The sequence below is a fragment of the Hemitrygon akajei genome, chromosome 15 (assembly GCF_048418815.1).
Source record: "Hemitrygon akajei chromosome 15, sHemAka1.3, whole genome shotgun sequence".
NCBI classification, from domain to species: domain Eukaryota; kingdom Metazoa; phylum Chordata; class Chondrichthyes; order Myliobatiformes; family Dasyatidae; genus Hemitrygon; species Hemitrygon akajei.
In genome coordinates this window covers 93066741-93093654 of record NC_133138.1, presented here as the reverse complement: position 1 = coordinate 93093654, position 26914 = coordinate 93066741, and the positions used below count along the sequence as shown (strand labels likewise).

The 26914-nt window shown below is 49.2% G+C and overlaps 1 protein-coding gene across 1 annotated transcript in view; it reads right to left on the bottom strand.

The window, feature by feature from the left end:
- The window catches only part of LOC140739092 (A-type potassium channel modulatory protein KCNIP1-like), a 249115-nt gene that overhangs the window by 114432 nt on the left and 107769 nt on the right, over positions 1 to 26914 (bottom strand). The gene's annotated exons all lie outside the window — the stretch shown is intronic.

The following is a 26914-nucleotide window of genomic DNA, read 5'->3' as shown; positions in this document are numbered from 1 at the left end:
CAACGCTAGGAAGCGGCAAATGGCCGGACCTTCCCAGCGAAGGCGTGGACACAGACAGTTCCCAACGCTAGGAAGCGGCAAATGGCCGGACCTTCCCAGCGAAGGCGTGGACACAGACAGTTCCCAACGCTAGGAAGCGGCAAATGGCCGGACCTTCCCAGCGAAGGCGTGGACACAGACAGTTCCCAACGCTAGGAAGCGGCAAATGGCCGGACCTTCCCAGCGAAGGCGTGGACACAGACAGTTCCCAACGCTAGGAAGCGGCAAATGGCCGGACCTTCCCAGCGAAGGCGTGGACACAGACATTTCCCAACGCTAGGAAGCGGCAAATGGCCGGACCTTCCCAGCGAAGGCGTGGACACAGACAGTTCCCAACGCTAGGAAGCGGCAAATGGCCGGACCTTCCCAGCGAAGGCGTGGACACAGACAGTTCCCAACGCTAGGAAACGGCAAATGGCCGGACCTTCCCAGCGAAGGCGTGGACACAGACATTTCCCAACGCTAGGAAGCAGCAAATGGCCGAACCTTCCCAGCGAAGGCGTGGACACAGACAGTTCCCAATGCTAGAAAGCGGCAAATGGCCGAAGCTTCCCAGTAAAGGTGTGGACACAGACAAACAGTTCCAAACAGGGTGAGGCTCCAGGGCAAGGCAGGACTAGGGAAGAGATACAGTCAGGGGATTTGGACAGAAACAATCCAGCAGCCTAAGGCTGAACCCGGAAGATATTTATGAAGCCAGCCCAAACAAGAATCAGGTGCCTCAACAGAAGCTGGGGAAACCCGGAAAACCTGGAATAAGGATATGGACCGGACTGTGAACCGGAATGCGGATTTCACGGACTGGACCAAGACAAATAATCAACAAGACATGCCGTGAGGTTTGCTTGCTCTAAGAATGCTCAGACTGTGAAGGTGATCAGAGCGAGAATGCTCAGACCGTGAAGGTGTTCAGAGTGAGAGTGCCCAGACTGTGAAGGTGTTCAGAGTGAGAATGCTCAGACTGTGAACGTGTTCAGAGTGAGAATGCTCAGACTGTGAAGGTGTTCAGAGTGAGAGTGCTCGGACTGTGAAGGTGTTCAGAGTGAGAGTGCTCACACTGTGAAGGTGCTCAGAGTGAGAGTGCTCAGACTGTGAAGGTGTTCAGAGTGAGAATGCTCACACTGTGAAGGTGTTCAGAGTGAGAGTGCTCACACTGTGAAGGTGTTCAGAGTGAGAGTGCTCAGACTGTGAAGGTGTTCAGAGTGAGAGTGTTCACACTATGAAGGTGCTCAGAGTGAGAGTGCTCAGACTGTGAAGGTGTTCAGAGTGAGAATGCTCAGACTGTGAAGGTGTTCAGAGTGAGAGTGCTCACACTGTGAAGGTGTTCAGAGTGAGAGTGCTCAGACTGTGAAGGTGTTCAGAGTGAGAGTGCTCACACTGTGAAGAATGCTCAGACTGTGAAGGTGTTCAGAGTGAGAGTGCTCAGACTGTGAAGGTGTTCAGAGTGAGAATGCTCAGACTGTGAAGGAGTTCAGAGTGAGAGTGCTCAGACTGTGAAGGTGTTCAGAGTGAGAGTGCTCACACTGTGAAGGTGTTCAGAGTGAGAGTGCTCAGACTGTGAAGGTGTTCAGAGTGAGAGTGCTCACACTGTGAAGGTGTTCAGAATGAGAGTGCTCACACTGTGAAGGTGTTCAGAGTGAGAGTGCTCAGACTGTGAAGGTGTTCAGAGTGAGAATGCTCAGACTGTGAAGGTGTTCAGAGTGAGAGTGCTCAGACTGTGAAGGTGTTCAGAGTGAGAGTGCTCAGACTGTGAAGGTGTTCAGAGTGAGAATGCTCACACTGTGAAGGTGTTCAGAGTGAGAGTGCTCAGACTGTGAAGGTGTTCAGAGTGAGAGTGCTCACACTGTGAAGGTGTTCAGAGTGAGAATGCTCAGACTGTGAAGAATGCTCACACTGTGAAGGTGTTCAGAGTGAGAGTGCTCAGACTGTGAAGGTGTTCAGAGTGAGAGTGCTCAGACTGTGAAGGTGTTCAGAGTGAGACTGCTCAGACTGTGAAGGTGTTCAGAGTGAGAATGCTCAGACTGTGAAGGTGTTCAGAGTGAGACTGCTCAGAATGTGAAGGTGTTCAGAGTGAGAGTGCTCAGACTGTGAAGGTGTTCAGAGTGAGAATGCTCAGACTGTGAGGGTGTTCAGAGTGAGAGTGCTCAGACTGTGAAGGTGTTCAGAGTGAGAGTGCTCAGACTGTGAAGGTGTGCAGAGTGAGAATGCTCACACTGTGAAGGTGTTCAGAGTGAGAGTGCTCAGACTGTGAAGGTGTTCAGAGTGAGAGTGCTCACACTGTGAAGGTGTTCAGAGTGAGAGTGCTCACACTGTGAAGGTGTTCAGAGTGAGAATGCTCAGACTGTGAAGAATGCTCACACTGTGAAGGTGTTCAGAGTGAGAGTGCTCAGACTGTGAAGGTGTTCAGAGTGAGAGTGCTCAGACTGTGAAGGTGTTCAGAGTGAGACTGCTCAGACTGTGAAGGTGTTCAGAGTGAGAATGCTCAGACTGTGAAGGTGTTCAGAGTGAGACTGCTCAGAATGTGAAGGTGTTCAGAGTGAGAGTGCTCAGACCGTGAAGGTGTTCAGAGTGAGACTGCTCACTCCGTGAAGGTGTTCAGAGTGAGAGTGCTCACACCGTGAAGGTGTTCAGAGTGAGAGTGCTCAGACTGTGAAGGTGTTCAGAGTGAGAGTGCTCAGACTGTGAAGGTGTTCAGAGTGAGACTGCTCACTCCGTGAAGGTGTTCAGAGTGAGAGTGCTCACACCGTGAAGGTGTTCAGAGTGAGAGTGCTCAGACTGTGAAGGTGTTCAGAGTGAGACTGCTCACTCCGTGAAGGTGTTCAGAGTGAGAGTGCTCACACCGTGAAGGTGTTCAGAGTGAGAGTGCTCAGACTGTGAAGGTGTTCAGAGTGAGAGTGCTCAGACTGTGAAGGTGTTCAGAGTGAGAATGCTCACACTGTGAAGGTGTTCAGAGTGAGAGTGCTCAGACTGTGAAGGTGTTCAGAGTGAGACTGCTCACTCCGTGAAGGTGTTCAGAGTGAGAGTGCTCACACCGTGAAGGTGTTCAGAGTGAGAGTGCTCACACTGTGAAGGTGTTCAGAGTGAGAGTGCTCACACTGTGAAGGTGTTCAGAGTGAGAATGCTCACACTGTGAAGGTGTTCAGAGTGAGAGTGCTCAGACTGTGAAGGTGTTCAGAGTGAGAGTGCTCAGACTGTGAAGGTGTTCAATGTGAGAATGCTCACACTGTGAAGGTGTTCAGAGTGAGAGTGCTCAGACCGTGAAGGTGTTCAGAGTGAGAGTGCTCACACTGTGAAGGTGTTCAGAGTGAGAGTGCTCAGACTGTGAAGGTGTTTCAGAGTGAGAGTGCTCACACTGTGAAGGTGTTCAGAGTGAGAATGCTCAGACTGTGAAGGTGTTCAGAGAGAGAGTGCTCAGACTGTGAAGGTGTTCAGAGTGAGAATGCTCAGACTGTGAAGAATGCTCAGACTGTGAAGGTGTTCAGAGTGAGAGTGCTCAGACTGTGAAGGTGTTCAGAGTGAGAGTGCTCAGACTGTGAAGGTGTTCAGAGTGAGAATGCTCACACTGTGAAGGTGTTCAGAGTGAGAATGCTCACACTGTGAAGGTGTTCAGAGTGAGACTGCTCAGACTGTGAAGGTGTTCAGAGTGTGTTCAGAGTGAGAGTGCTCACACTGTGAAGGTGTTCAGAGTGAGAGTGCTCAGATTGTGAAGGTGTTCAGAGTGTGTTCAGAGTGAGTGTGCTCACACAGTGAAGGTGTTCAGAGTGAGAGTGCTCAGATTGTGAAGGTGTTCAGAGTGAGAGTGCTCAGACAGTGAAGGTGTTCAGAGTGAGAGTGCTCAGACTGTGAAGGTGTTCAGAGTGAGAGTGCTCAGACTGTGAAGGTGTTCAGAGTGAGAGTGCTCAGACAGTGAAGGTGTTCAGAGTGAGAGTGCTCAGACTGTGAAGGTGTTCAGAGTGAGAATGCTCAGACTGTGAAGTTGTTCAGAGTGAGACTGCTCACTCCGTGAAGGTGTTCAGAGTGAGAGTGCTCACACCGTGAAGGTGTTCAGAGTGAGAGTGCTCAGACTGTGAAGGTGTTCAGAGTGAGAGTGCTCAGACTGTGAAGGTGTTCAGAGTGAGAGTGCTCAGACAGTGAAGGTGTTCAGAGTGAGAGTGCTCAGACTGTGAAGGTGTTCAGAGTGAGAATGCTCAGACTGTGAAGGTGTTCAGAGTGAGACTGCTCACTCCGTGAAGGTGTTCAGAGTGAGAGTGCTCACACCGTGAAGGTGTTCAGAGTGAGAGTGCTCAGACTGTGAAGGTGTTCAGAGTGAGAATGCTCACACTGTGAAGGTGTTCAGAGTGAGAGTGCTCACACTGTGAAGGTGTTCAGAGTGAGAGTGCTCAGACTGTGAAGGTGTTCAGAGTGAGAATGCTCACACTGTGAAGGTGTTCAGAGTGAGAGTGCTCAGACTGTGAAGGTGTTCAGAGTGAGAGTGCTCACACTGTGAAGGTGTTCAGAGTGAGAGTGCTCAGACTGTGAAGGTGTTCAGAGTGAGAGTGCTCAGACTGTGAAGGTGTTCAGAGTGAGAATGCTCAGACTGTGAAGGTGTTCAGAGTGAGAGTGCTCAGACTGTGAAGGTGTTCAGAGTGAGAGTGCTCAGACTGTGAAGGTGTTCAGAGTGAGAATGCTCAGACTGTGAAGGTGTTCAGAGTGAGAGTGCTCAGACTGTGAAGGTGTTCAGAGTGAGAGTGCTCACACTGTGAAGGTGTTCAGAGTGAGAGTGCTCAGACTGTGAAGGTGTTCAGAGTGAGAGTGCTCACACTGTGAAGGTGTTCAGAATGAGAGTGCTCACACTGTGAAGGTGTTCAGAGTGAGAGTGCTCACACTGTGAAGGTGTTCAGAGTGAGAGTGCTCAGACTGTGAAGGTGTTCAGAGTGAGAGTGCTCACACTGTGAAGGTGTTCAGAGTGAGAGTGCTCAGACTGTGAAGGTGTTCAGAGTGAGAGTGCTCACACTGTGAAGGTGTTCAGAGTGAGAGTGCTCAGATTGTGAAGGTGTTCAGAATGAGAGTGCTCACACTGTGAAGGTGTTCAGAGTGAGAGTGCTCAGACTGTGAAGGTGTTCAGAGTGAGAGTGCTCAGATTGTGAAGGAGTTCAGAGTGTGTTCAGAGTGAGAGTGCTCACACTGTGAAGGTGTTCAGAATGAGAGTGCTCACACTGTGAAGGTGTTCAGAGTGAGAGTGCTCAGACTGTGAAGGTGTTCAGAGTGAGAGTGCTCAGATTGTGAAGGTGTTCAGAATGAGAGTGCTCACACTGTGAAGGTGTTCAGAGTGAGAGTGCTCAGACTGTGAAGGTGTTCAGAGTGAGAGTGCTCAGATTCTGAAGGTGTTCAGAGTGAGAGTGCTCACACTGTGAAGGTGTTCAGAGTGAGAATGCTCAGACTGTGAAGGTGTTCAGAATGAGAGTGCTCAGACTGTGAAGGTGTTCAGAGTGAGAGTGCTCAGACTGTGAAGGTGTTCAGAGTGAGAGTGCTCAGACTGTGAAGGTGTTCAGAGTGAGAGTGCTCACACTGTGAAGGTGTTCAGAGTGAGACTGCTCAGACTGTGAAGCTGTTCAGAGTGAGAGTGCTCAGATTGTGAAGGTGTTCAGAGTGTGTTCAGAGTGAGAGTGCTCACACAGTGAAGGTGTTCAGAGTGAGAGTGCTCAGATTGTGAAGGTGTTCAGAGTGTGTTCAGATTGAGAGTGCTCAGACTGTGAAGGTGTTCAGAGTGAGAGTGCTCAGACAGGGAAGGTGTTCAGAGTGAGAGTGCTCAGACTGTGAAGGTGTTCAGAGTGAGAGTGCTCAGACTGTGAAGGTGTTCAGAGTGAGAATGCTCACACTGTGAAGGTGTTCAGAGTGAGAATGCTCACACTGTGAAGGTGTTCAGAGTGAGACTGCTCAGACTGTGAAGGTGTTCAGAGTGTGTTCAGAGTGAGAGTGCTCACACTGTGAAGGTGTTCAGAGTGAGAGTGCTCAGATTGTGAAGGTGTTCAGAGTGTGTTCAGAGTGAGTGTGCTCACACAGTGAAGGTGTTCAGAGTGAGAGTGCTCAGATTGTGAAGGTGTTCAGAGTGAGAGTGCTCAGACAGTGAAGGTGTTCAGAGTGAGAGTGCTCAGACTGTGAAGGTGTTCAGAGTGAGAGTGCTCAGACTGTGAAGGTGTTCAGAGTGAGAGTGCTCAGACAGTGAAGGTGTTCAGAGTGAGAGTGCTCAGACTGTGAAGGTGTTCAGAGTGAGAATGCTCAGACTGTGAAGTTGTTCAGAGTGAGACTGCTCACTCCGTGAAGGTGTTCAGAGTGAGAGTGCTCACACCGTGAAGGTGTTCAGAGTGAGAGTGCTCAGACTGTGAAGGTGTTCAGAGTGAGAGTGCTCAGACTGTGAAGGTGTTCAGAGTGAGAGTGCTCAGACAGTGAAGGTGTTCAGAGTGAGAGTGCTCAGACTGTGAAGGTGTTCAGAGTGAGAATGCTCAGACTGTGAAGGTGTTCAGAGTGAGACTGCTCACTCCGTGAAGGTGTTCAGAGTGAGAGTGCTCACACCGTGAAGGTGTTCAGAGTGAGAGTGCTCAGACTGTGAAGGTGTTCAGAGTGAGAATGCTCACACTGTGAAGGTGTTCAGAGTGAGAGTGCTCACACTGTGAAGGTGTTCAGAGTGAGAGTGCTCAGACTGTGAAGGTGTTCAGAGTGAGAATGCTCACACTGTGAAGGTGTTCAGAGTGAGAGTGCTCAGACTGTGAAGGTGTTCAGAGTGAGAGTGCTCACACTGTGAAGGTGTTCAGAGTGAGAGTGCTCAGACTGTGAAGGTGTTCAGAGTGAGAGTGCTCAGACTGTGAAGGTGTTCAGAGTGAGAATGCTCAGACTGTGAAGGTGTTCAGAGTGAGAGTGCTCAGACTGTGAAGGTGTTCAGAGCGAGAGTGCTCAGACTGTGAAGGTGTTCAGAGTGAGAATGCTCAGACTGTGAAGGTGTTCAGAGTGAGAGTGCTCAGACTGTGAAGGTGTTCAGAGTGAGAGTGCTCACACTGTGAAGGTGTTCAGAGTGAGAGTGCTCAGACTGTGAAGGTGTTCAGAGTGAGAGTGCTCACACTGTGAAGGTGTTCAGAATGAGAGTGCTCACACTGTGAAGGTGTTCAGAGTGAGAGTGCTCACACTGTGAAGGTGTTCAGAGTGAGAGTGCTCAGACTGTGAAGGTGTTCAGAGTGAGAGTGCTCACACTGTGAAGGTGTTCAGAGTGAGAGTGCTCAGACTGTGAAGGTGTTCAGAGTGAGAGTGCTCACACTGTGAAGGTGTTCAGAGTGAGAGTGCTCAGATTGTGAAGGTGTTCAGAATGAGAGTGCTCACACTGTGAAGGTGTTCAGAGTGAGAGTGCTCAGACTGTGAAGGTGTTCAGAGTGAGAGTGCTCAGATTGTGAAGGAGTTCAGAGTGTGTTCAGAGTGAGAGTGCTCACACTGTGAAGGTGTTCAGAATGAGAGTGCTCACACTGTGAAGGTGTTCAGAGTGAGAGTGCTCAGACTGTGAAGGTGTTCAGAGTGAGAGTGCTCAGATTGTGAAGGTGTTCAGAATGAGAGTGCTCACACTGTGAAGGTGTTCAGAGTGAGAGTGCTCAGACTGTGAAGGTGTTCAGAGTGAGAGTGCTCAGATTCTGAAGGTGTTCAGAGTGAGAGTGCTCACACTGTGAAGGTGTTCAGAGTGAGAATGCTCAGACTGTGAAGGTGTTCAGAATGAGAGTGCTCAGACTGTGAAGGTGTTCAGAGTGAGAGTGCTCAGACTGTGAAGGTGTTCAGAGTGAGAGTGCTCAGACTGTGAAGGTGTTCAGAGTGAGAGTGCTCACACTGTGAAGGTGTTCAGAGTGAGACTGCTCAGACTGTGAAGCTGTTCAGAGTGAGAGTGCTCAGATTGTGAAGGTGTTCAGAGTGTGTTCAGAGTGAGAGTGCTCACACAGTGAAGGTGTTCAGAGTGAGAGTGCTCAGATTGTGAAGGTGTTCAGAGTGTGTTCAGATTGAGAGTGCTCAGACTGTGAAGGTGTTCAGAGTGAGAGTGCTCAGACAGGGAAGGTGTTCAGAGTGAGAGTGCTCAGACTGTGAAGGTGTTCAGAGTGAGAATGCTCAGACTGTGAAGGTGTTCAGAGTGAGAATGCTAACACTGTGAAGGGGTTCAGAGTGAGAATGCTTAGACTGTGAAGGTGTTCAGTGTGAGAGTGCTCAGACTGTGAAGGTGTTCAGAGTGAGAGTGCTCACACTGTGAAGGTGTTCAGAATGAGAGTGCTCACACTGTGAAGGTGTTCAGAGTGAGAGTGCTCACACTGTGAAGGTGTTCAGAGTGAGAGTGCTCAGACTGTGAAGGTGTTCAGAGTGAGAATGCTCAGACTGTGAAGAATGCTCACACTGTGAAGGTGTTCAGAGTGAGAGTGCTCAGACTGTGAAGGTGTTCAGAGTGAGAGTGCTCACACTGTGAAGAATGCTCAGACTGTGAAGGTGTTCAGAGTGAGAGTGCTCAGACTGTGAAGGTGTTCAGAGTGAGAATGCTCAGACTGTGAAGGAGTTCAGAGTGAGAGTGCTCAGACTGTGAAGGTGTTCAGAGTGAGAATGCTCAGACTGTGAAGGTGTTCAGAGTGAGAGTGCTCACACTGTGAAGGTGTTCAGAGTGAGAGTGCTCAGACTGTGAAGGTGTTCAGAGTGAGAGTGCTCACACTGTGAAGGTGTTCAGAGTGAGAGTGCTCAGACTGTGAAGGTGTTCAGAGTGAGAGTGCTCACACTGTGAAGGTGTTCAGAATGAGAGTGCTCACACTGTGAAGGTGTTCAGAGTGAGACTGCTCAGACTGTGAAGGTGTTCAGAGTGAGAATGCTCAGACTGTGAAGGTGTTCAGAGTGAGACTGCTCAGAATGTGAAGGTGTTCAGAGTGAGAGTGCTCAGACTGTGAAGGTGTTCAGAGTGAGAATGCTCAGACTGTGAGGGTGTTCAGAGTGAGAGTTCTCAGACTGTGAAGGTGTTCAGAGTGAGAGTGCTCAGACTGTGAAGGTGTTCAGAGTGAGAATGCTCACACTGTGAAGGTGTTCAGAGTGAGAGTGCTCAGACTGTGAAGAATGCTCACACTGTGAAGGTGTTCAGAGTGAGAGTGCTCAGACTGTGAAGGTGTTCAGAGTGAGAGTGCTCAGACTGTGAAGGTGTTCAGAGTGAGACTGCTCAGACTGTGAAGGTGTTCAGAGTGAGAATGCTCAGACTGTGAAGGTGTTCAGAGTGAGACTGCTCAGAATGTGAAGGTGTTCAGAGTGAGAGTGCTCAGACTGTGAAGGTGTTCAGAGTGAGAATGCTCAGACTGTGAGGGTGTTCAGAGTGAGAGTTCTCAGACTGTGAAGGTGTTCAGAGTGAGAGTGCTCAGACTGTGAAGGTGTTCAGAGTGAGAGTGCTCACACTGTGAAGGTGTTCAGAGTGAGAGTGCTCACACTGTGAAGGTGTTCAGAGTGAGAATGCTCAGACTGTGAAGAATGCTCACACTGTGAAGGTGTTCAGAGTGAGAGTGCTCAGACTGTGAAGGTGTTCAGAGTGAGAGTGCTCAGACTGTGAAGGTGTTCAGAGTGAGACTGCTCAGACTGTGAAGGTGTTCAGAGTGAGAATGCTCAGACTGTGAAGGTGTTCAGAGTGAGACTGCTCAGAATGTGAAGGTGTTCAGAGTGAGAGTGCTCAGACCGTGAAGGTGTTCAGAGTGAGACTGCTCACTCCGTGAAGGTGTTCAGAGTGAGAGTGCTCACACCGTGAAGGTGTTCAGAGTGAGAGTGCTCAGACTGTGAAGGTGTTCAGAGTGAGAGTGCTCAGACTGTGAAGGTGTTCAGAGTGAGACTGCTCACTCCGTGAAGGTGTTCAGAGTGAGAGTGCTCACACCGTGAAGGTGTTCAGAGTGAGAGTGCTCAGACTGTGAAGGTGTTCAGAGTGAGACTGCTCACTCCGTGAAGGTGTTCAGAGTGAGAGTGCTCACACCGTGAAGGTGTTCAGAGTGAGAGTGCTCAGACTGTGAAGGTGTTCAGAGTGAGAGTGCTCAGACTGTGAAGGTGTTCAGAGTGAGAATGCTCACACTGTGAAGGTGTTCAGAGTGAGAGTGCTCAGACTGTGAAGGTGTTCAGAGTGAGACTGCTCACTCCGTGAAGGTGTTCAGAGTGAGAGTGCTCACACCGTGAAGGTGTTCAGAGTGAGAGTGCTCACACTGTGAAGGTGTTCAGAGTGAGAGTGCTCACACTGTGAAGGTGTTCAGAGTGAGAATGCTCACACTGTGAAGGTGTTCAGAGTGAGAGTGCTCAGACTGTGAAGGTGTTCAGAGTGAGAGTGCTCAGACTGTGAAGGTGTTCAATGTGAGAATGCTCACACTGTGAAGGTGTTCAGAGTGAGAGTGCTCAGACCGTGAAGGTGTTCAGAGTGAGACTGCTCACACTGTGAAGGTGTTCAGAGTGAGAGTGCTCAGACTGTGAAGGTGTTCAGAGTGAGAGTGCTCACACTGTGAAGGTGTTCAGAGTGAGAGTGCTCAGACTGTGAAGGTGTTCAGAGTGAGAGTGCTCACACTGTGAAGGTGTTCAGAGTGAGAATGCTCAGACTGTGAAGGTGTTCAGAGAGAGAGTGCTCAGACTGTGAAGGTGTTCAGAGTGAGAATGCTCAGACTGTGAAGAATGCTCAGACTGTGAAGGTGTTCAGAGTGAGAGTGCTCAGACTGTGAAGGTGTTCAGAGTGAGAGTGCTCAGACTGTGAAGGTGTTCAGAGTGAGAATGCTCACACTGTGAAGGTGTTCAGAGTGAGAATGCTCACACTGTGAAGGTGTTCAGAGTGAGACTGCTCAGACTGTGAAGGTGTTCAGAGTGTGTTCAGAGTGAGAGTGCTCACACTGTGAAGGTGTTCAGAGTGAGAGTGCTCAGATTGTGAAGGTGTTCAGAGTGTGTTCAGAGTGAGTGTGCTCACACAGTGAAGGTGTTCAGAGTGAGAGTGCTCAGATTGTGAAGGTGTTCAGAGTGAGAGTGCTCAGACTGTGAAGGTGTTCAGAGTGAGAGTGCTCAGACAGTGAAGGTGTTCAGAGTGAGAGTGCTCAGACTGTGAAGGTGTTCAGAGTGAGAGTGCTCAGACTGTGAAGCTGTTCAGAGTGAGAGTGCTCAGACAGTGAAGGTGTTCAGAGTGAGAGTGCTCAGACTGTGAAGGTGTTCAGAGTGAGAATGCTCAGACTGTGAAGTTGTTCAGAGTGAGACTGCTCACTCCGTGAAGGTGTTCAGAGTGAGAGTGCTCACACCGTGAAGGTGTTCAGAGTGAGAGTGCTCAGACTGTGAAGGTGTTCAGAGTGAGAGTGCTCAGACTGTGAAGGTGTTCAGAGTGAGAGTGCTCAGACAGTGAAGGTGTTCAGAGTGAGAGTGCTCAGACTGTGAAGGTGTTCAGAGTGAGAATGCTCACTCCGTGAAGGTGTTCAGAGTGAGAGTGCTCACACCGTGAAGGTGTTCAGAGTGAGAGTGCTCACACCGTGAAGGTGTTCAGAGTGAGAGTGCTCAGACTGTGAAGGTGTTCAGAGTGAGAATGCTCACACTGTGAAGGTGTTCAGAGTGAGAGTGCTCACACTGTGAAGGTGTTCAGAGTGAGAGTGCTCAGACTGTGAAGGTGTTCAGAGTGAGAATGCTCACACTGTGAAGGTGTTCAGAGTGAGAGTGCTCAGACTGTGAAGGTGTTCAGAGTGAGAGTGCTCACACTGTGAAGGTGTTCAGAGTGAGAGTGCTCAGACTGTGAAGGTGTTCAGAGTGAGAGTGCTCAGACTGTGAAGGTGTTCAGAGTGAGAGTGCTCAGACTGTGAAGGTGTTCAGAGTGAGAATGCTCAGACTGTGAAGGTGTTCAGAGTGAGAGTGCTCAGACTGTGAAGGTGTTCAGAGTGAGAGTGCTCAGACTGTGAAGGTGTTCAGAGTGAGAATGCTCAGACTGTGAAGGTGTTCAGAGTGAGAGTGCTCAGACTGTGAAGGTGTTCAGAGTGAGAGTGCTCAGACTGTGAAGGTGTTCAGAGTGAGAGTGCTCACACTGTGAAGGTGTTCAGAGTGAGAGTGCACAGACTGTGAAGGTGTTCAGAGTGAGAGTGCTCACACTGTGAAGGTGTTCAGAATGAGAGTGCTCACACTGTGAAGGTGTTCAGAGTGAGAGTGCTCACACTGTGAAGGTGTTCAGAGTGAGAGTGCTCAGACTGTGAAGGTGTTCAGAGTGAGAGTGCTCACACTGTGAAGGTGTTCAGAGTGAGAGTGCTCAGACTGTGAAGGTGTTCAGAGTGAGAGTGCTCACACTGTGAAGGTGTTCAGAGTGAGAGTGCTCAGATTGTGAAGGTGTTCAGAATGAGAGTGCTCACACTGTGAAGGTGTTCAGAGTGAGAGTGCTCAGACTGTGAAGGTGTTCAGAGTGAGAGTGCTCAGATTGTGAAGGTGTTCAGAGTGTGTTCAGAGTGAGAGTGCTCACACTGTGAAGGTGTTCAGAATGAGAGTGCTCACACTGTGAAGGTGTTCAGAGTGAGAGTGCTCAGACTGTGAAGGTGTTCAGAGTGAGAGTGCTCAGATTGTGAAGGTGTTCAGAATGAGAGTGCTCACACTGTGAAGGTGTTCAGAGTGAGAGTGCTCAGACTGTGAAGGTGTTCAGAGTGAGAGTGCTCAGATTGTGAAGGTGTTCAGAGTGAGAGTGCTCACACTGTGAAAGTGTTCAGAGTGAGAATGCTCAGACTGTGAAGGTGTTCAGAATGAGAGTGCTCAGACTGTGAAGGTGTTCAGAGTGAGAGTGCTCAGACTGTGAAGGTGTTCAGAGTGAGAGTGCTCACACTGTGAAGGTGTTCAGAGTGAGACTGCTCAGACTGTGAAGCTGTTCAGAGTGAGAGTGCTCAGATTGTGAAGGTGTTCAGAGTGTGTTCAGAGTGAGAGTGCTCACACAGTGAAGGTGTTCAGAGTGAGAGTGCTCAGATTGTGAAGGTGTTCAGAGTGTGTTCAGAGTGAGAGTGCTCAGACTGTGAAGGTGTTCAGAGTGAGAATGCTCACACTGTGAAGGTGTTCAGAGTGAGAGTGCTCAGACTGTGAAGGTGTTCAGAGTGAGAGTGCTCACACTGTGAAGGTGTTCAGAGTGAGAATGCTCAGACTGTGAAGAATGCTCACACTGTGAAGGTGTTCAGAGTGAGAGTGCTCAGACTGTGATGGTGTTCAGAGTGAGAGTGCTCAGACTGTGAAGGTGTTCAGAGTGAGACTGCTCAGACTGTGAAGGTGTTCAGAGTGAGAATGCTCAGACTGTGAAGGTGTTCAGAGTGAGACTGCTCAGAATGTGAAGGTGTTCAGAGTGAGAGTGCTCAGACTGTGAAGGTGTTCAGAGTGAGAGTGCTCAGACAGTGAAGGTGTTCAGAGTGAGAGTGCTCAGACTGTGAAGGTGTTCAGAGTGAGAATGCTCAGACTGTGAAGTTGTTCAGAGTGAGACTGCTCACTCCGTGAAGGTGTTCAGAGTGAGAGTGCTCACACCGTGAAGGTGTTCAGAGTGAGAGTGCTCAGACTGTGAAGGTGTTCAGAGTGAGAGTGCTCAGACTGTGAAGGTGTTCAGAGTGAGAGTGCTCAGACAGTGAAGGTGTTCAGAGTGAGAGTGCTCAGACTGTGAAGGTGTTCAGAGTGAGAATGCTCAGACTGTGAAGGTGTTCAGAGTGAGACTGCTCACTCCGTGAAGGTGTTCAGAGTGAGAGTGCTCACACCGTGAAGGTGTTCAGAGTGAGAGTGCTCAGACTGTGAAGGTGTTCAGAGTGAGAATGCTCACACTGTGAAGGTGTTCAGAGTGAGAGTGCTCACACTGTGAAGGTGTTCAGAGTGAGAATGCTCACACTGTGAAGGTGTTCAGAGTGAGAGTGCTCAGACTGTGAAGGTGTTCAGAGTGAGAATGCTCACACTGTGAAGGTGTTCAGAGTGAGAGTGCTCACACTGTGAAGGTGTTCAGAGTGAGAGTGCTCAGACTGTGAAGGTGTTCAGAGTGAGAATGCTCACACTGTGAAGGTGTTCAGAGTGAGAGTGCTCAGACTGTGAAGGTGTTCAGAGTGAGAGTGCTCACACTGTGAAGGTGTTCAGAGTGAGAGTGCTCAGACTGTGAAGGTGTTCAGAGTGAGAGTGCTCAGACTGTGAAGGTGTTCAGAGTGAGAGTGCTCAGACTGTGAAGGTGTTCAGAGTGAGAATGCTCAGACTGTGAAGGTGTTCAGAGTGAGAGTGCTCAGACTGTGAAGGTGTTCAGAGTGAGAGTGCTCAGACTGTGAAGGTGTTCAGAGTGAGAATGCTCAGACTGTGAAGGTGTTCAGAGTGAGAGTGCTCAGACTGTGAAGGTGTTCAGAGTGAGAGTGCTCAGACTGTGAAGGTGTTCAGAGTGAGAGTGCTCACACTGTGAAGGTGTTCAGAGTGAGAGTGCACAGACTGTGAAGGTGTTCAGAGTGAGAGTGCTCACACTGTGAAGGTGTTCAGAATGAGAGTGCTCACACTGTGAAGGTGTTCAGAGTGAGAGTGCTCACACTGTGAAGGTGTTCAGAGTGAGAGTGCTCAGACTGTGAAGGTGTTCAGAGTGAGAGTGCTCACACTGTGAAGGTGTTCAGAGTGAGAGTGCTCAGACTGTGAAGGTGTTCAGAGTGAGAGTGCTCACACTGTGAAGGTGTTCAGAGTGAGAGTGCTCAGATTGTGAAGGTGTTCAGAATGAGAGTGCTCACACTGTGAAGGTGTTCAGAGTGAGAGTGCTCAGACTGTGAAGGTGTTCAGAGTGAGAGTGCTCAGATTGTGAAGGTGTTCAGAGTGTGTTCAGAGTGAGAGTGCTCACACTGTGAAGGTGTTCAGAATGAGAGTGCTCACACTGTGAAGGTGTTCAGAGTGAGAGTGCTCAGACTGTGAAGGTGTTCAGAGTGAGAGTGCTCAGATTGTGAAGGTGTTCAGAATGAGAGTGCTCACACTGTGAAGGTGTTCAGAGTGAGAGTGCTCAGACTGTGAAGGTGTTCAGAGTGAGAGTGCTCAGATTGTGAAGGTGTTCAGAGTGAGAGTGCTCACACTGTGAAAGTGTTCAGAGTGAGAATGCTCAGACTGTGAAGGTGTTCAGAATGAGAGTGCTCAGACTGTGAAGGTGTTCAGAGTGAGAGTGCTCAGACTGTGAAGGTGTTCAGAGTGAGAGTGCTCACACTGTGAAGGTGTTCAGAGTGAGACTGCTCAGACTGTGAAGCTGTTCAGAGTGAGAGTGCTCAGATTGTGAAGGTGTTCAGAGTGTGTTCAGAGTGAGAGTGCTCACACAGTGAAGGTGTTCAGAGTGAGAGTGCTCAGATTGTGAAGGTGTTCAGAGTGTGTTCAGAGTGAGAGTGCTCAGACTGTGAAGGTGTTCAGAGTGAGAATGCTCACACTGTGAAGGTGTTCAGAGTGAGAGTGCTCAGACTGTGAAGGTGTTCAGAGTGAGAGTGCTCACACTGTGAAGGTGTTCAGAGTGAGAATGCTCAGACTGTGAAGAATGCTCACACTGTGAAGGTGTTCAGAGTGAGAGTGCTCAGACTGTGATGGTGTTCAGAGTGAGAGTGCTCAGACTGTGAAGGTGTTCAGAGTGAGACTGCTCAGACTGTGAAGGTGTTCAGAGTGAGAATGCTCAGACTGTGAAGGTGTTCAGAGTGAGACTGCTCAGAATGTGAAGGTGTTCAGAGTGAGAGTGCTCAGACTGTGAAGGTGTTCAGAGTGAGAGTGCTCAGACAGTGAAGGTGTTCAGAGTGAGAGTGCTCAGACTGTGAAGGTGTTCAGAGTGAGAATGCTCAGACTGTGAAGTTGTTCAGAGTGAGACTGCTCACTCCGTGAAGGTGTTCAGAGTGAGAGTGCTCACACCGTGAAGGTGTTCAGAGTGAGAGTGCTCAGACTGTGAAGGTGTTCAGAGTGAGAGTGCTCAGACTGTGAAGGTGTTCAGAGTGAGAGTGCTCAGACAGTGAAGGTGTTCAGAGTGAGAGTGCTCAGACTGTGAAGGTGTTCAGAGTGAGAATGCTCAGACTGTGAAGGTGTTCAGAGTGAGACTGCTCACTCCGTGAAGGTGTTCAGAGTGAGAGTGCTCACACCGTGAAGGTGTTCAGAGTGAGAGTGCTCAGACTGTGAAGGTGTTCAGAGTGAGAATGCTCACACTGTGAAGGTGTTCAGAGTGAGAGTGCTCACACTGTGAAGGTGTTCAGAGTGAGAATGCTCACACTGTGAAGGTGTTCAGAGTGAGAGTGCTCACACTGTGAAGGTGTTCAGAGTGAGAGTGCTCAGATTGTGAAGGTGTTCAGAATGAGAGTGCTCACACTGTGAAGGTGTTCAGAGTGAGAGTGCTCAGACTGTGAAGGTGTTCAGAGTGAGAGTGCTCAGATTGTGAAGGTGTTCAGAGTGTGTTCAGAGTGAGAGTGCTCACACTGTGAAGGTGTTCAGAATGAGAGTGCTCACACTGTGAAGGTGTTCAGAGTGAGAGTGCTCAGACTGTGAAGGTGTTCAGAGTGAGAGTGCTCAGATTGTGAAGGTGTTCAGAATGAGAGTGCTCACACTGTGAAGGTGTTCAGAGTGAGAGTGCTCAGACTGTGAAGGTGTTCAGAGTGAGAGTGCTCAGACTGTGAAGGTGTTCAGAGTGAGAGTGCTCACACTGTGAAGGTGTTCAGAGTGAGACTGCTCAGACTGTGAAGCTGTTCAGAGTGAGAGTGCTCAGATTGTGAAGGTGTTCAGAGTGTGTTCAGAGTGAGAGTGCTCACACAGTGAAGGTGTTCAGAGTGAGAGTGCTCAGATTGTGAAGGTGTTCAGAGTGTGTTCAGAGTGAGAGTGCTCAGACTGTGAAGGTGTTCAGAGTGAGAATGCTCACACTGTGAAGGTGTTCAGAGTGAGAGTGCTCAGACTGTGAAGGTGTTCAGAGTGAGAGTGCTCACACTGTGAAGGTGTTCAGAGTGAGAATGCTCAGACTGTGAAGAATGCTCACACTGTGAAGGTGTTCAGAGTGAGAGTGCTCAGACTGTGAAGGTGTTCAGAGTGAGACTGCTCAGACTGTGAAGGTGTTCAGAGTGAGAATGCTCAGACTGTGAAGGTGTTCAGAGTGAGACTGCTCAGAATGTGAAGGTGTTCAGAGTGAGAGTGCTCAGACTCTGAAGGTGTTCAGAGTGAGAATGCTCAGACTGTGAGGGTGTTCAGAGTGAGAGTGCTCAGACTGTGAAGGTGTTCAGAGTGAGAGTGCTCAGACTGTGAAGGTGTTCAGAGTGAGAGTGCTCAGACCGTGAAGGTGTTCAGAGTGAGACTGCTCACTCCGTGAAGGTGTTCAGAGTGAGAGTGCTCAGACTGTGAAGGTGTTCAGAGTGAGAGTGCTCAGACTGTGAAGGTGTTCAGAGTGAGAATGCTCACACTGTGAAGGTGTTCAGAGTGAGAATGCTCACACTGTGAAGGTGTTCAGAGTGAGAGTGCTCAGACTGTGAAGGTGTTCAGAGTGAGAGTCCTCACACTGTGAAGGTGTTCAGAATGAGAGTGCTCACACTGTGAAGGTGTTCAGAATGAGAGTGCTCAGACTGTGAAGGTGTTCAGAGTGAGAGTGCTCAGACTGTGAAGGTGTTCAGAGTGAGAGTGCTCACACTGTGAAGGTGTTCAGAGTGAGAGTGCTCAGACTGTGAAGGTGTTCAGAGTCAGAGTGCTCAGACTGTGAAGGTGTTCAGAGTGAGAGTGCTCACACTGTGAAGAATGCTCAGACTGTGAAGGTGTTCAGAGTGAGAGTGCTCAGACTGTGAAGGTGGTCAGAGTGAGAATGCTCAGACTGTGAACGTGTTCAGAGTGAGAAAGCTCGAATTGTGAAGGTGTTCAGAGTGAGAGTGCTCAGACTGTGAAGGTGTTCAGAATGAGAAAGCTCAGACTGTGAAGGTGTTCAGAGTGAGAATGCTCAGACTGTGAAGCTGTTCAGAGTGAGAATGCTCAGACTGTGAAGGTGTTCAGAGTGAGAGTGCTCAGACTGTGAAGATGTTCAGAGTGAGAGTGCTCAGACTGTGAAGGTGTTCAGAGTGAGAATGCTCAGACTGTGAAGGTGTTCAGAGTGAGAATGCTCAGACTGTGAAGCTGTTCAGAGTGAGAGTGCTCAGACTGTGAAGGTGTTCAGAGTGAGAGTGCTCAGACTGTGAAGGTGTTCAGAGTGAGAGTGCTCAGACCGTGAAGGTGTTCAGAGTGAGAATGCTCACACCGTGAAGGTGTTCAGAGTGAGAGTGCTCAGACTGTGAAGGTGTTCAGAGTGAGAATGCTCAGACTGTGAAGGTGTTCAGAGTGAGAATGCTCAGACTGTGAAGGTGTTCAGCGTGAGAATGCTCAGACTGTGAAGTTGTTCAGAGTGAGAGTGCTCAGACTGTGAAGGTGTTCAGAGTGAGAGTGCTCACACTGTGAAGGTGTTCAGAGTGAGACTGCTCACACTGTGAAGGTTTTCAGAGTGAGAGTGCTCAGACTGTGAAGGTGTTCAGAGTGAGAATGCTCAGACTGTGAAGGTGTTCAGAGTGAGAGTGCTCAGACTGTGAAGGTGTTCAGAGTGAGAGTGTTCACACTGTGAAGGTGTTCAGAGTGAGAATGCTCACACTGTGAAGGTGTTCAGAGTGAGAGTGCTCAGACCGTGAAGGTGTTCAGAGTGAGAGTGCTCAGACTGTGAAGGTGTTCAGAGTGAGAATGCTCAGACTGTGAAGGTGTTCAGAGTGAGAATGCTCAGACTGTGAAGGTGTTCAGAGTGAGAGTGCTCTGACTGTGAAGGTGTTCAGAGTGAGAATGCTCAGACTGTGAAGGTGTTCAGAGTGAGAGTGCTCAGACTGTGAAGGTGTTCAGAGTGAGAGTGCTCAGACCGTGTAGGTGTTCAGAGTGAGAGTGCTCAGACTGTGAAGGTGTTCAGAGTGAGAATGCTCAGACTGTGAAGGTGTTCAGAGTGAGAATGCTCAGACTGTGAAAGTGTTCAGAGTGAGAGTGCTCAGACTGTGAAGGTGTTCAGAGTGAGAGTGCTCACACTGTGAAGGTGTTCAGAGTGAGAGTGCTCAGACTGTGAAGGTGTTCAGAGTGAGAATGCTCAGACTGTGAAGTTGTTCAGAGTGAGACTGCTCACTCCGTGAAGGTGTTCAGAGTGAGAGTGCTCACACCGTGAAGGTGTTCAGAGTGAGAGTGCTCAGACTGTGAAGGTGTTCAGAGTGAGAGTGCTCAGACTGTGAAGGTGTTCAGAGTGAGAGTGCTCAGACAGTGAAGGTGTTCAGAGTGAGAGTGCTCAGACTGTGAAGGTGTTCAGAGTGAGAATGCTCAGACTGTGAAGGTGTTCAGAGTGAGACTGCTCACTCCGTGAAGGTGTTCAGAGTGAGAGTGCTCACACCGTGAAGGTGTTCAGAGTGAGAGTGCTCAGACTGTGAAGGTGTTCAGAGTGAGAATGCTCACACTGTGAAGGTGTTCAGAGTGAGAGTGCTCACACTGTGAAGGTGTTCAGAGTGAGAGTGCTCAGACTGTGAAGGTGTTCAGAGTGAGAATGCTCACACTGTGAAGGTGTTCAGAGTGAGAGTGCTCAGACTGTGAAGGTGTTCAGAGTGAGAGTGCTCACACTGTGAAGGTGTTCAGAGTGAGAGTGCTCAGACTGTGAAGGTGTTCAGAGTGAGAGTGCTCAGACTGTGAAGGTGTTCAGAGTGAGAGTGCTCAGACTGTGAAGGTGTTCAGAGTGAGAATGCTCAGACTGTGAAGGTGTTCAGAGTGAGAGTGCTCAGACTGTGAAGGTGTTCAGAGTGAGAGTGCTCAGACTGTGAAGGTGTTCAGAGTGAGAATGCTCAGACTGTGAAGGTGTTCAGAGTGAGAGTGCTCAGACTGTGAAGGTGTTCAGAGTGAGAGTGCTCAGACTGTGAAGGTGGTCAGAGTGAGAGTGCTCACACTGTGAAGGTGTTCAGAGTGAGAGTGCTCAGACTGTGAAGGTGTTCAGAGTGAGAGTGCTCACACTGTGAAGGTGTTCAGAATGAGAGTGCTCACACTGTGAAGGTGTTCAGAGTGAGAGTGCTCACACTGTGAAGGTGTTCAGAGTGAGAGTGCTCAGACTGTGAAGGTGTTCAGAGTGAGAGTGCTCACACTGTGAAGGTGTTCAGAGTGAGAGTGCTCAGACTGTGAAGGTGTTCAGAGTGAGAGTGCTCACACTGTGAAGGTGTTCAGAGTGAGAGTGCTCAGATTGTGTAGGTGTTCAGAATGAGAGTGCTCACACTGTGAAGGTGTTCAGAGTGAGAGTGCTCAGACTGTGAAGGTGTTCAGAGTGAGAGTGCTCAGATTGTGAAGGTGTTCAGAGTGTGTTCAGAGTGAGAGTGCTCACACTGTGAAGGTGTTCAGAATGAGAGTGCTCACACTGTGAAGGTGTTCAGAGTGAGAGTGCTCAGACTGTGAAGGTGTTCAGAGTGAGAGTGCTCAGATTGTGAAGGTGTTCAGAATGAGAGTGCTCACACTGTGAAGGTGTTCAGAGTGAGAGTGCTCAGACTGTGAAGGTGTTCAGAGTGAGAGTGCTCAGATTGTGAAGGTGTTCAGAGTGAGAGTGCTCACACTGTGAAGGTGTTCAGAGTGAGAATGCTCAGACTGTGAAGGTGTTCAGAATGAGAGTGCTCAGACTGTGAAGGTGTTCAGAGTGAGAGTGCTCAGACTGTGAAGGTGTTCAGAGTGAGAGTGCTCAGACTGTGAAGGTGTTCAGAGTGAGAGTGCTCACATTGTGAAGGTGTTCAGAGTGAGACTGCTCAGACTGTGAAGCTGTTCAGAGTGAGAGTGCTCAGATTGTGAAGGTGTTCAGAGTGTGTTCAGAGTGAGAGTGCTCACACAGTGAAGGTGTTCAGAGTGAGAGTGCTCAGATTGTGAAGGTGTTCAGAGTGTGTTCAGAGTGAGAGTGCTCAGACTGTGAAGGTGTTCAGAGTGAGAGTGCTCAGACTGTGAAGGTGTTCAGAGTGAGAATGCTCAGACTGTGAAGGTGTTCAGAGTGAGAATGCTAACACTGTGAAGGGGTTCAGAGTGAGAATGCTTAGACTGTGAAGGTGTTCAGTGTGAGAGTGCTCAGACTGTGAAGGTGTTCAGAGTGAGAGTGCTCACACTGTGAAGGTGTTCAGAATGAGAGTGCTCACACTGTGAAGGTGTTCAGAGTGAGAGTGCTCACACTGTGAAGGTGTTCAGAGTGAGAGTGCTCAGACTGTGAAGGTGTTCAGAGTGAGAATGCTCAGACTGTGAAGAATGCTCACACTGTGAAGGTGTTCAGAGTGAGAGTGCTCAGACTGTGAAGGTGTTCAGAGTGAGAATGCTCAGAATATGAAGGTGTTCAGAGTGAGACTGCTCAGAATGTGAAGGTGTTCAGAGTGAGAGTGCTCAGACCGTGAAGGTGTTCAGAGTGAGACTGCTCACTCCGTGAAGGTGTTCAGAGTGAGAGTGCTCAGACTGTGAAGGTGTTCAGAGTGAGAGTGCTCAGACTGTGAAGGTGTTCAGAGTGAGAATGCTCACACTGTGAAGGTGTTCAGAGTGAGAATGCTCACACTGTGAAGGTGTTCAGAGTGAGAGTGCTCAGACTGTGAAGGTGTTCAGAGTGAGAGTCCTCACACTGTGAAGGTGTTCAGAATGAGAGTGCTCACACTGTGAAGGTGTTCAGAATGAGAGTGCTCAGACTGTGAAGGTGTTCAGAGTGAGAGTGCTCACACTGTGAAGGTGTTCAGAGTGAGAGTGCTCAGACTGTGAAGGTGTTCAGAGTGAGAGTGCTCAGACTGTGAAGGTGTTCAGAGTCAGAGTGCTCAGACTGTGAAGGTGTTCAGAGTGAGAGTGCTCACACTGTGAAGAATGCTCAGACTGTGAAGGTGTTCAGAGTGAGAGTGCTCAGACTGTGAAGGTGGTCAGAGTGAGAATGCTCAGACTGTGAACGTGTTCAGAGTGAGAATGCTCGAATTGTGAAGGTGTTCAGAGTGAGAGTGCTCAGACTGTGAAGGTGTTCAGAATGAGAATGCTCAGACTGTGAAGGTGTTCAGAGTGAGAGTGCTCAGACTGTGAAGATGTTCAGAGTGAGAGTGCTCAGACTGTGAAGGTGTTCAGAGTGAGTATGCTCAGACTGTGAAGCTGTTCAGAGTGAGAATGCTCAGACTGTGAAGGTGTTCAGAGTGAGAGTGCTCAGACTGTGAAGATGTTCAGAGTGAGAGTGCTCAGACTGTGAAGGTGTTCAGAGTGAGAATGCTCAGACTGTGAAGGTGTTCAGAGTGAGAATGCTCAGACTGTGAAGCTGTTCAGAGTGAGAGTGCTCAGACTGTGAAGGTGTTCAGAGTGAGAGTGCTCAGACTGTGAAGGTGTTCAGAGTGAGAGTGCTCAGACCGTGAAGGTGTTCAGAGTGAGAATGCTCACACCGTGAAGGTGTTCAGAGTGAGAGTGCTCAGACTGTGAAGGTGTTCAGAGTGAGAATGCTCAGACTGTGAAGGTGTTCAGAGTGAGATTGCTCAGACTGTGAAGGTGTTCAGCGTGAGAATGCTCAGACTGTGAAGGTGTTCAGAGTGAGAGTGCTCAGACTGTGAAGGTGTTCAGAGTGAGAGTGCTCACACTGTGAAGGTGTTCAGAGTGAGACTGCTCACACTGTGAAGGTGTTCAGAGTGAGAGTGCTCAGACTGTGAAGGTGTTCAGAGTGAGAATGCTCAGACTGTGAAGGTGTTCAGAGTGAGAGTGCTCAGACTGTGAAGGTGTTCAGAGTGAGAGTGTTCACACTGTGAAGGTGTTCAGAGTGAGAATGCTCACACTGTGAAGGTGTTCAGAGTGAGAGTGCTCAGACCGTGAAGGTGTTCAGAGTGAGAGTGCTCAGACTGTGAAGGTGTTCAGAGTGAGAATGCTCAGACTGTGAAGGTGTTCAGAGTGAGAATGCTCAGACTGTGAAGGTGTTCAGAGTGAGAGTGCTCAGACTGTGAAGGTGTTCAGAGTGAGAATGCTCAGACTGTGAAGGTGTTCAGAGTGAGAGTGCTCAGACTGTGAAGGTGTTCAGAGTGAGAATGCTCAGACTGTGAAGGTGTTCAGAGTGAGAGTGCTCAGACTGTGAAGGTGTTCAGAGTGAGAATGCTCAGACTGTGAAGGTGTTCAGAGTGAGAGTGCTCAGACTGTGAAGGTGTTCAGAGTGAGAGTGCTCAGACCGTGAAGGTGTTCAGAGTGAGAGTGCTCAGACTGTGAAGGTGTTCAGAGTGAGAATGCTCAGACTGTGAAGGTGTTCAGAGTGAGAATGCTCAGACTGTGAAGGTGTTCAGAGTGAGAGTGCTCACACTGTGAAGGTGTTCAGAGTGAGAGTGCTCACACTGTGAAGGTGTTCAGAGTGAGAATGCTCACACTGTGAATGTGTTCAGAGTGAGAATGCTCAAACTGTGAAGGTGTTCAGAGTGAGAGTGCTCAGACTGTGAAGGTGTTCAGAGTGAGAGTGCTCAGACTGTGAAGGTGTTCAGAGTGAGAGTGCTCAGACTGTGAAGGTGTTCAGAGTGAGAGTGCTCACACTGTGAAGGTGTTCAGAGTGAGAGTGCTCAGACTGTGAAGGTGTTCAGAGTGAGAATGCTCACACTTTGAAGGTGTTCAGAGTGAGAATGCTCACACTGTGAAGGTGTTCAGAATGAGAATGCTCAGACTGTGAAGGTGTTCAGAGTGAGAGTGCTCACACTGTGAAGGTGTTCAGAGTGAGAGTGCTCACACTGTGAAGGTGTTCAGAGTGAGAGTGCTCAGACTGTGAAGGTGTTCAGAGTGTGTTCAGAGTGAGAGTGCTCAGACTGTGAAGGTGTTCAGAGTGAGAGTGCTCACACTGTGAAGGTGTTCAGAGTGAGAATGCTCACACTGTGAAGGTGTTCAGAGTGAGAGTGCTCAGACTGTGAAGGTGTTCAGAGTGAGAGTGCTCACACTGTGAAGGTGTTCAGAGTGAGAGTGCTCACACTGTGAAGGTGTTCAGAGTGAGAATGCTCACACTGTGAAGGTGTTCAGAGTGAGAGTGCTCACACTGTGAAGGTGTTCAGAGTGAGAATGCTCACACTTTGAAGGTGTTCAGAGTGAGAATGCTCACACTGTGAAGGTGTTCAGAGTGAGAGTGCTCAGACTGTGAAGGTGTTCAGAGTGAGAGTGCTCAGACTGTGAAGGTGTTCAGAGTGAGAGTGCTCACACTGTGAAGGTGTTCAGAGTGAGAGTGCTCAGACTGTGAAGGTGTTCAGAGTGAGAGTGCTCAGACTGTGAAGGTGTTCAGAGTGAGAGTGCTCAGACTGTGAAGGTGTTCAGAGTGAGAGTGCTCAGACTGTGAAGGTGTTCAGAGTGAGAGTGCTCAGACTGTGAAGGTGTTCAGAGTGAGAATGCTCAGACTGTGAAGGTGTTCAGAGTGAGAATGCTCAGACTGTGAAGGTGTTCAGAGTGAGAGTGCTCAGACTGTGAAGGTGTTCAGAGTGAGAGTGCTCAGACTGTGAAGGTGTTCAGAGTGAGAGTGCTCAGACTGTGAAGGTGTTCAGAGTGAGAGTGCTCACACTGTGAAGGTGTTCAGAGTGAGAGTGCTCAGACTGTGAAGGTGTTCAGAGTGAGAGTGCTCACACTGTGAAGGTGTTCAGAGTGAGAGTGCTCAGACTGTGAAGGTGTTCAGAGTGAGAGTGCTCAGACTGTGAAGGTGTTCAGAGTGAGAATGCTCAGACTGTGAAGGTGTTCAGAGTGAGAATGCTCAGACTGTGAAGGTGTTCAGAGTGAGAGTGCTCAGACTGTGAAGGTGTTCAGAGTGAGAATGCTCAGACTGTGAAGGTGTTCAGAGTGAGAGTGCTCAGACTGTGAAGGTGTTCAGAGTGAGAATGCTCAGACTGTGAAGGTGTTCAGAGTGAGAGTGCTCAGACTGTGAAGGTGTTCAGAGTGAGAGTGCTCAGACCGTGAAGGTGTTCAGAGTGAGAGTGCTCAGACTGTGAAGGTGTTCAGAGTGAGAATGCTCAGACTGTGAAGGTGTTCAGAGTGAGAATGCTCAGACTGTGAAGGTGTTCAGAGTGAGAGTGCTCACACTGTGAAGGTGTTCAGAGTGAGAGTGCTCACACTGTGAAGGTGTTCAGAGTGAGAATGCTCACACTGTGAATGTGTTCAGAGTGAGAATGCTCAAACTGTGAAGGTGTTCAGAGTGAGAGTGCTCAGACTGTGAAGGTGTTCAGAGTGAGAGTGCTCAGACTGTGAAGGTGTTCAGAGTGAGAGTGCTCAGACTGTGAAGGTGTTCAGAGTGAGAGTGCTCACACTGTGAAGGTGTTCAGAGTGAGAGTGCTCAGACTGTGAAGGTGTTCAGAGTGAGAATGCTCACACTTTGAAGGTGTTCAGAGTGAGAATGCTCACACTGTGAAGGTGTTCAGAATGAGAATGCTCAGACTGTGAAGGTGTTCAGAGTGAGAGTGCTCACACTGTGAAGGTGTTCAGAGTGAGAGTGCTCACACTGTGAAGGTGTTCAGAGTGAGAGTGCTCAGACTGTGAAGGTGTTCAGAGTGTGTTCAGAGTGAGAGTGCTCAGACTGTGAAGGTGTTCAGAGTGAGAGTGCTCACACTGTGAAGGTGTTCAGAGTGAGAATGCTCACACTGTGAAGGTGTTCAGAGTGAGAGTGCTCAGACTGTGAAGGTGTTCAGAGTGAGAGTGCTCACACTGTGAAGGTGTTCAGAGTGAGAGTGCTCACACTGTGAAGGTGTTCAGAGTGAGAATGCTCACACTGTGAAGGTGTTCAGAGTGAGAGTGCTCACACTGTGAAGGTGTTCAGAGTGAGAATGCTCACACTTTGAAGGTGTTCAGAGTGAGAATGCTCACACTGTGAAGGTGTTCAGAGTGAGAGTGCTCAGACTGTGAAGGTGTTCAGAGTGAGAGTGCTCAGACTGTGAAGGTGTTCAGAGTGAGAGTGCTCACACTGTGAAGGTGTTCAGAGTGAGAGTGCTCAGACTGTGAAGGTGTTCAGAGTGAGAGTGCTCAGACTGTGAAGGTGTTCAGAGTGAGAGTGCTCAGACTGTGAAGGTGTTCAGAGTGAGAGTGCTCAGACTGTGAAGGTGTTCAGAGTGAGAGTGCTCAGACTGTGAAGGTGTTCAGAGTGAGAATGCTCAGACTGTGAAGGTGTTCAGAGTGAGAATGCTCAGACTGTGAAGGTGTTCAGAGTGAGAGTGCTCAGACTGTGAAGGTGTTCAGAGTGAGAGTGCTCAGACTGTGAAGGTGTTCAGAGTGAGAGTGCTCACACTGTGAAGGTGTTCAGAGTGAGAGTGCTCAGACTGTGAAGGTGTTCAGAGTGAGAGTGCTCACACTGTGAAGGTGTTCAGAGTGAGAGTGCTCAGACTGTGAAGGTGTTCAGAGTGAGAGTGCTCAGACTGTGAAGGTGTTCAGAGTGAGAATGCTCAGACTGTGAAGGTGTTCAGAGTGAGAATGCTCAGACTGTGAAGGTGTTCAGAGTGAGAATGCTCAGACTGTGAAGGTGTTCAGAGTGAGAGTGCTCAGACTGTGAAGGTGTTCAGAGTGAGAATGCTCAGACTGTGAAGGTGTTCAGAGTGAGAGTGCTCACACTGTGAAGGTGTTCAGAGTGAGAGTGCTCAGACTGTGAAGGTGTTCAGAGTGAGAGTGCTCACACTGTGAAGGTGTTCAGAGTGAGAGTGCTCAGACTGTGAAGGTGTTCAGAGTGAGAGTGCTCAGACTGTGAAGGTGTTCAGAGTGAGAATGCTCAGACTGTGAAGGTGTTCAGAGTGAGAATGCTCAGACTGTGAAGGTGTTCAGAGTGAGAATGCTCAGACTGTGAAGGTGTTCAGAGTGAGAGTGCTCAGACTGTGAAGGTGTTCAGAGTGAGAATGCTCAGACTGTGAAGGTGTTCAGAGTGAGAATGCTCAGACTGTGAAGGTGTTCAGAGTGAAAGTGCTCACACTGTGAAGCAAGG